Source organism: Tamandua tetradactyla, chromosome 23 (assembly GCF_023851605.1).
Source record: "Tamandua tetradactyla isolate mTamTet1 chromosome 23, mTamTet1.pri, whole genome shotgun sequence".
Classification (NCBI taxonomy): domain Eukaryota; kingdom Metazoa; phylum Chordata; class Mammalia; order Pilosa; family Myrmecophagidae; genus Tamandua; species Tamandua tetradactyla.
Genome location: NC_135349.1, coordinates 18,777,466 through 18,784,794, shown reverse-complemented (window position 1 = coordinate 18,784,794; position 7,329 = coordinate 18,777,466). Strand labels below are relative to the sequence as shown.

General features: G+C 38.1%; 1 protein-coding gene across 5 annotated transcripts in view; it reads left to right on the top strand.

Annotated features, from left to right (window-relative positions):
* Positions 1-1,100: 1,100 nt before the first annotated feature.
* ZNF713 (zinc finger protein 713) overlaps positions 1,101-7,329 on the top strand; it is a 39,315-nt gene continuing 33,086 nt past the window's right edge. For 3 of the 5 annotated variants that reach the window (XM_077141066.1, XM_077141065.1, XM_077141062.1), the window contains exons 1-2: positions 1,101-1,321; positions 6,797-7,325. The gene's annotated coding sequence lies outside the window, so the exon portion shown is untranslated. The remainder of the gene's footprint in view (positions 1,322-6,796; positions 7,326-7,329) is intronic. The other 2 variants (XM_077141064.1, XM_077141063.1) reach the window with 2 other exon arrangements.

Genomic DNA, 7,329 nt, shown 5'->3' with positions numbered 1-7,329 from the left:
CAGCCTGACCCTGGCAATGTGGGAATGCGAAAGATTTCCTGACCAAAAGGGGGAAGAGAAATGAAACTAAATAAAGTTTCAGTAGCTGAGACATTTCAAATAGAGCCAACAGGTCATTCTGGAGGTTATTCTAATGCAGTATATAAATAGCCTTTTCGGTTTTACCTGTCTTGGAATAGCTAGAGGGAAATACTTGAAACTGTTGATCTGTAAACCAAAAGCTTTGATTCTTGGAGGTGATTGAAATAACTATAAAATTTTTAAGGTTTGACCCTGTGATAATGAAAACCTTGCGACTGACACTCCCTTTATCCAATATATGAACAAATGAGTAAGAAAAAAAAAAGGCAAAAAATAAATAATGGAGAGGGATGTTTTGGGTGTTCTTTTTCACTTTTACTTTTAGTCGTTTTTTTTAATAATGAAAATATTCAAAGATCGATTGTGAAGACAAATGTACAACTATATGATGATACTGTGAACCACTGTACAATTTGGATGATTATATGGTATGTGACTACATATATCAAAATTGTACTAAAAAACATAGTCATGGGATCAGTTTGAAAAGACGTTTTCAAAGATGAAATATGTAAAAGCTCATTACAGACTAGCATTAACAGATAATCCTCTGCAATTTTGACAATCAGTTTCGATAAGGAACACTACTTTGAACCTCAAGCAAAATCTTGTGCCCATAAAAAGAATTTCATTCTTCTCATCAGTGCGCCTGTATCACAAAAAAAAAAATTGTACTCATTATTATATTTTTTATTTCATCAATATTTAATGGGGGGGTGGGGGTAGTCAGGCTGCGTGAAGAGAGCGACGGCTCCTATCGTCACCCTGGAAAAGGAGCTTTGCTCTCCGCCGAAATTCCAACGTTTCTGCTTGGCAAGGGCTTTGGGACCGGTCGTCTGGCCGCCCGCCTCAGCCCACAACGATCGGGTAATTCTGAGGGGACTGGTTGCCGAGGCGCCGGCCTCCCAGGCTAACGTGGGCCTAGGGAAAGCAGACCCGGGGAGCGAGTGGAAGTTACAAGCCGCAGTACTGAGGGCAGCAGCTGGCGCCCCGGCGCCGCTGCGCATGCGTATCGGGAATCCTAAGCCAGCGCGGCGCGGTCGCCATTACGGGAAGGCTTGCGTCAGGGCCGACCTCCGGCACCCGAGGCTGGCCCAGCCCCAGGGGCCTAGTTCCTGCGCGTCACTGGTTGGCTCGGGCATCCGGGCCCTTGTCAGCCTCTCTCTCCTCTGTCCGGACCCGCGGAGACTTCGGTGTTAGGGGGCGGAGCCGTCCCTGGCGCCCTTTGTCCTAGATGCTGGTGAGTGGGGAGCTTCGGGGGAGGGGAGGGCGAGGGGGGGAGGGGAGGGGAGGGCGTTGGCGGGGGGTGGGGGGCGGCGAGAAAGGCAGGGGGAGAAGGACTGGCGGGGGCCGAGGGAGACCAGACCCGCGGTGGATGCCCTGGCTGCGGGAGCTCTGCCTGTAGCACCCCAGCTGCACCCGCAGCCTTCCTAAGACTTTTTTGGCTCCCCACCCCGTGTCCCTTTGGTATTTTTATCTTGCATAAGAAGACCTTCACCATCCCGATATCATAAACGTATTGTGGCTTTAAAAATCCATCTTGGAATTTATTTTTATAAGGTATGGGTGATGTCATTTGGGGATGAAAGTTTTTCCCCATCTCAAAATTATAAAATAGATTCACCTTAATATTTTTCTAATACGTGTAAGAAATTTTTTTTTCATTTTTTCTTTTCCGTTTTTTGTATTTTATTTGGTATTACTTTTGTGGTAAGGAGTTAGATCGGAATATGCCCTTCCCGCCTGCCTGCCCCAGTTGTCCTGCTAGCATCTATTGAAATTTTTCCACTGGATTGGAATGACACTTTTGTGTTCTGCAGGCTTATATATTTGGGTTTGTTTGTAGACTTTCTTTCTTTGCTCTAACAGTTTCTGAACTGATACCATTTTGTTTTCATTTGAAACATGATTTCAAATGTGTATGTGGCAAAGTAAATCCCCCTGAATTGTATCCTTTGACATATGATCTTCCATTTCCTTCATCTTATTTTAAATTGTGAGAATTTCAAAGATGCAGGCAAGTACAAAAATAGTAGTTTTCTAAAAGGCAGATTTGATCATAGCACTTAGTAGGTGCTCAGTAGATAAGTTATTAAATGATTAATGCTTGTTCAAAGTCACTCTGTGGCTGAAAAGCTTTACATGGCTCCCAGTTTTCCTCAGGATAATGTTCTAGCTCCTTAGTTGTGCCCTCAAAGCCCTTTTTGATCCTGGGTCTGCAACTCCTCAGCACCACACTTTTTGATGTTCTAGCCATACCTAACTATTCAAACAGTACACAGATCCCACTGGGAAAAAATTAGTATGTTCCATTATATAAAAATTTAAAACTTCTATATTGAAAGAACATAAAGTTAAAAGTAAATTGGAGAACTGAAGAAAATATTTGCAATAAATGTAAGAGACAAAGGATTAATATCCGTATATATAAACAGCCTCTATAAATAACAACAACAAAAACTAGAAGAATAGGCAAAGAATATGAACAGGCAAGTGATACAAGAAATATAGGTGACCAGTAAAAAATATGGTTAGTAAATAACCATGTTTAGTCAAATTAAGACAAAGATACTTTTCACCCATTAGACTGGCAAAATATCACATAAAGTGTTGAAGAAAGCACAGGAAGGGGAAGCCACACCAATGTAAAATTAAGATAATTTAATATTTTAGTATTAAAATAACATTTTGGAAGGCAGTTTGAATATAGGTACTGTGACAGCCAAGTTCTGTGTAAACTTGGCTAAGTTGTAGTGTCCAATTTAGTCAAGCAAGTACTGGCCTGATAGTTACTGTGTTTTCGTGAATTTATAAGTTGATTGCATCTATGGCTGATTATACAATCAATTGAAGACATTGTCTTCAACAATAAGAGAAGTCTCATTCAGTGAGGTTATATCAGCAGTCAGAAAGGAGAATTTCCTTTTCTACTTCAGCCAGCCAACTTCTCTTGGGGAATTCATCGAAAATCTTTACTGGAGTTCCCAGCTTCTGGCCTACCATACAAAATTTGGACTTGCCCATCTCCACAGATGCGTGAGCCAATTCCTATTTTAAAAACTCATGATACTTAAATTGTATATATATGTATATACATCTCCTTTTGGTTCTGTTTCCCCAGAGGACCCTGACCAATACAGTTACCAAAATGTTAAAGGATCTCATTCTGGCTCAGAAATTCCATTTCTGCTATCTGACTGCAGATATACTTGCACAAGTGCACAAGGATTTATATACAAGGATGTTTGTTGCAACATTGTAATTGTGAGAAATGAGTACAGTTTAAGTGTACACTAGGGTGATGGTTAAATATATAATGATAGAGCCACACAATGAATTACTGTGTGGCTATAAAATTGAGAGAGAGATCTTTAAGACGTTTAGTGAATAAAGGATGTTGCTGAACAATACACATAGTATGATATTGTCCTATTCTGTTAAATGTGTGTGTGGTTATATTATAAGTGCACAGAAAAGGGACTGAAAGGAAGCACACCAAACAGGTGACATGAGTAACCTCCAGGAAGGGATGTGAGAATAGAACAGGAGGTGAAGTGAACTCTGTCTTACTCCCATATTCAGTATACTCACATATTTATGTGTAACTTATATTAAAGAATTTATATAACATATAATGTATGTAAAGGAAAAAAAAACCTCTTCCCCCACCACAGACACATATGCCCACACACACACTTAGGAACTATAAAGAAAAATAAATATGATGTAGAAAATTTTTTAATTAACTTTTTAAAAAATGGAAACAAAAGACATGACAAAATGGGGAATGTGTTTGTGTATTGATGTTATGGAAGGAAGTTGCTGGGTGTAACCTATATAGAAAGAACTCTTGCAAAGCAGTAAGAAAATAACTACAGTAGAAAAATGGAATGGAATGAGAAGTTAATTTACAGAAGAAAAAATACAAAAGTTAAAATTATAAACAAGATGTTCAGCCTCACATGTAATCTCATAAATGCATATTAAAGCAGTAATTTAAGACTTTATTAATCTGTAAGGCTGGTAAATATTTAAAAATAATAATCCATAACGCTAATAGTTATTCATATATAGTTAATGAGTATATAAATTGATACATGGTTTGAGAAATGCTATCTTTTCTGTTTTTCCCCTTTAATCTCCTTATGTCAAAATTTTCTTCTCTATTCAGTGTAGACTCCACTACCTAATGCTTTTTAAGAGAAGAAAGATATCAATGTGGTGTGGCCCAAGAAGCGGGTGACTGAAGTAAAATGATAGTAAAAATCATTGAGGTTGAGAAAATCAAGAAAATGAAGGGCTCTTATACTTGTTCTGAACTCACACTTGCAACAAAATCACTTGTGGGACATTTTAGAAATAGATCGGTGCCAGACCTCATCCTTGCAGATCCTAATTCAGTAGCTCTTGGATGAAGCCTGAACATGTATATTTTCAAATCACCGCAGTTGATTCTAATGCACAGGCCAGATGGAGAACCACTACATGGATTTTCTATATGGTCAGTGAAATTTATTCAGATTTTTGGAAGAGCTTAGGGTGAAAGGGAATAAACTAAGCCCAGAGTCAGTTTTAGCCTTGATTGATTATAATTCTGGGTTGTTCTTTAGGCAGCAGGGGATTTTCGTAGCTTCAGGGTCATCGGTGTTACTTGTTTGAAAGAGACTGGCAATCCCAGTGGTTACAGGGACACTACTGGGCTTCTCTCAAAGGGCCACATGAGTATTACATGAAGAATTAACACACTGAGTTTGGGGGGGTAGGAAGTGGTTTTGAAGAGTATTGGCCTCTTTGTTGTTTCCAGTACACAATTTAAAAAGGAAATTCTAAGAAGAAAGGGAATGATGCAAGAAAATAAAAAGGGACAGAAAAAGTACTAAGGAAGACTTCAGAATGTACTAGAAGGAGTCCAAGACTGAATCAGAATACCCAGGTTCTAGAACCAGCGCTTTCATTTAGTTGTGCAATCTTCGACTCCCGGATCCTTTGTTAAACCAGAAAACTGACAACTAAATTAACATTCCCATGAGGTGCCATAAAAAATGTTCCCAAATATATTTAAGAAACATTACATACAATATATAATATATTTGACATGTTCTATCATCCCCTTGGGTCTTTTGGAGGCTTTATAATATGTGTGTATATATATATATATATGTATATATGTTTTTTTATGAATTTTTTTTTTAATATAACATTCAAACATGAACATTCTTAACATATGAGCTTTCCATTCTTGGTATATAATCAGTGACTCACAATGTCATCGCATAGTTGTATATTCATCACCATGATCATTTTAAGAACATTTGCATCACTCCAGAAAAAGAAATAAAAAGAAAAAAGGAAAAACTCATACATACCATACCACTTACCCCTCCCTCTCATTGACTGCTAGTATTTCCATGTACCCAATATATTTTAGTCTGTGTTTCCCTATTTTTGTCTATACCCCTTACAACTCCCTTTCATTGATCACTAGTATTTCAATCTACTAAATTTATTTTAACATTTGTTCCCCCTAATATTTATTTTCATTTCATATGTTCTACTTGTCTGTTGACGAGATAGATGAAAGAAGAGTCAGACACGAGTTTTCACAATCACACAGTCACTTTGTAAAAACTATATCATTATACAGTCATCTTCAAGAAACATGGCTACTGGAACACAGCTTTACATTTACAGGCACTTTGCAATATATATTACCATATGAAAATCTCTAAGAAGATTTGTAGCAAAGAAACTTATTTAACTTTGTTGAAGCCAGTATTTCCCAAACTTTATTGGTCCCTTTTTATGAGTAACAGATAAACTACTTAGTGTAGTTTGGGAAAACCTCAACCGAGGTGATTTCTGGAGTTTATTTCAGTCATGTATATGAAGAAGAAACCCTATTCTGCCTAACTTGGTAATGCAGATTTGTGTGAGATGGTTTGAGGTAATTGGTTGTGAAAACTCAATGTAGAAGTATTCTCACAAGTTCTGTCAGACTCCTTGGATGGTGGGTCCTTTTTAGAGCTGCTTCTCAGTAAAATGCAGATCTACTTTTTAGTGTTTGTAATCATTCCTGAAAGGTCTGCCTCTTAGTGAACTGGTTGTGAAATGTTAGATTTGTGAAACGTTAGAAAAATTCTGTGCTATGTCTTGGGTAATGAATGGCTTCCTTATCTAAGAGGCCATTCCACTGGAACTACAATTTTCTAATGCTAAAAAAAAAAAATGCTTCTCAGAAATGGCTTCATTCTGCATTTCCAATACTAGCTTTTTTTTTTTTTTTTACAAACATAGGCAGGCACTGGGAACAGAACCCAGGTCTCCAGCACAGCAGGTGAGAATTCTGCCACTGAGCCACCATCATACTTCCGCCAACATTAGCTGTTTTGAGGAAGTTTTTTCAGGTGAATCTTTGTGAACAGAAGAAAAGGATTCTTTTATGACTGTTAGCAAATTAATACATTTTTTCTGGCTGTTGTCATCATTGTTCAAATACCTGTATTCTCCTTATCATTCTTTCTGAAAGTTTTGTTTTCTGTTCTGGAGAAAGAATGGGAAAGGACTGAAGCTGAGTTTGTTGAGACAGCTGTATATCTTTTTTTATATATAAGTGTGAATCTAAGAATTTCTAAAAATGCATTTGATTGTTTTAAAGAATGCCACACTCTACAGTGCTCCGTCTTTATGAGTGAATAATTTGTATGTTTCTTTATAGACTGAACACGTCCCTGGTTGACTGAGACTACTGGATTCCTACTGCTGATTCCGGTGCATCTCATTACAGGTGCTCAACCTGAAATTGTATCTTACGAGATCCCTGCTGGGAGCCAGATTTGAATACCATAGTGAAGGCTTGCATGGAGGACTGATGCCATTAAGGAAAAAAATAAAAGTAATAGCCATCTTCAAGAACTCCAAATCTCACCTGCATGAACAAGGCAAGATTCTGAGAGTGGCTGTCTTTGGGAAGCAGAAATCATTCTTATGGATCTCTGTTGATTCCTGAGACTCCCATCAGAGATGAAGACACCTTTAACACTTGGGAGTGACTGAGAGACTGTTTCTCATAAGGCCCTGGAAAAATCAGCTTTCCATTATAGACAAGAATCCTAAAGCTGCTAATCCTGGGACATCTGACTGCCATGCTAAAAGACTACAAAGCTTTGGTGACATTACAACTTAAAAACTACGAAAGGTGTAGTAATCTTGGTTGGAGAGCCAAAACCAGATACTGAAAAAGGAAGGTGA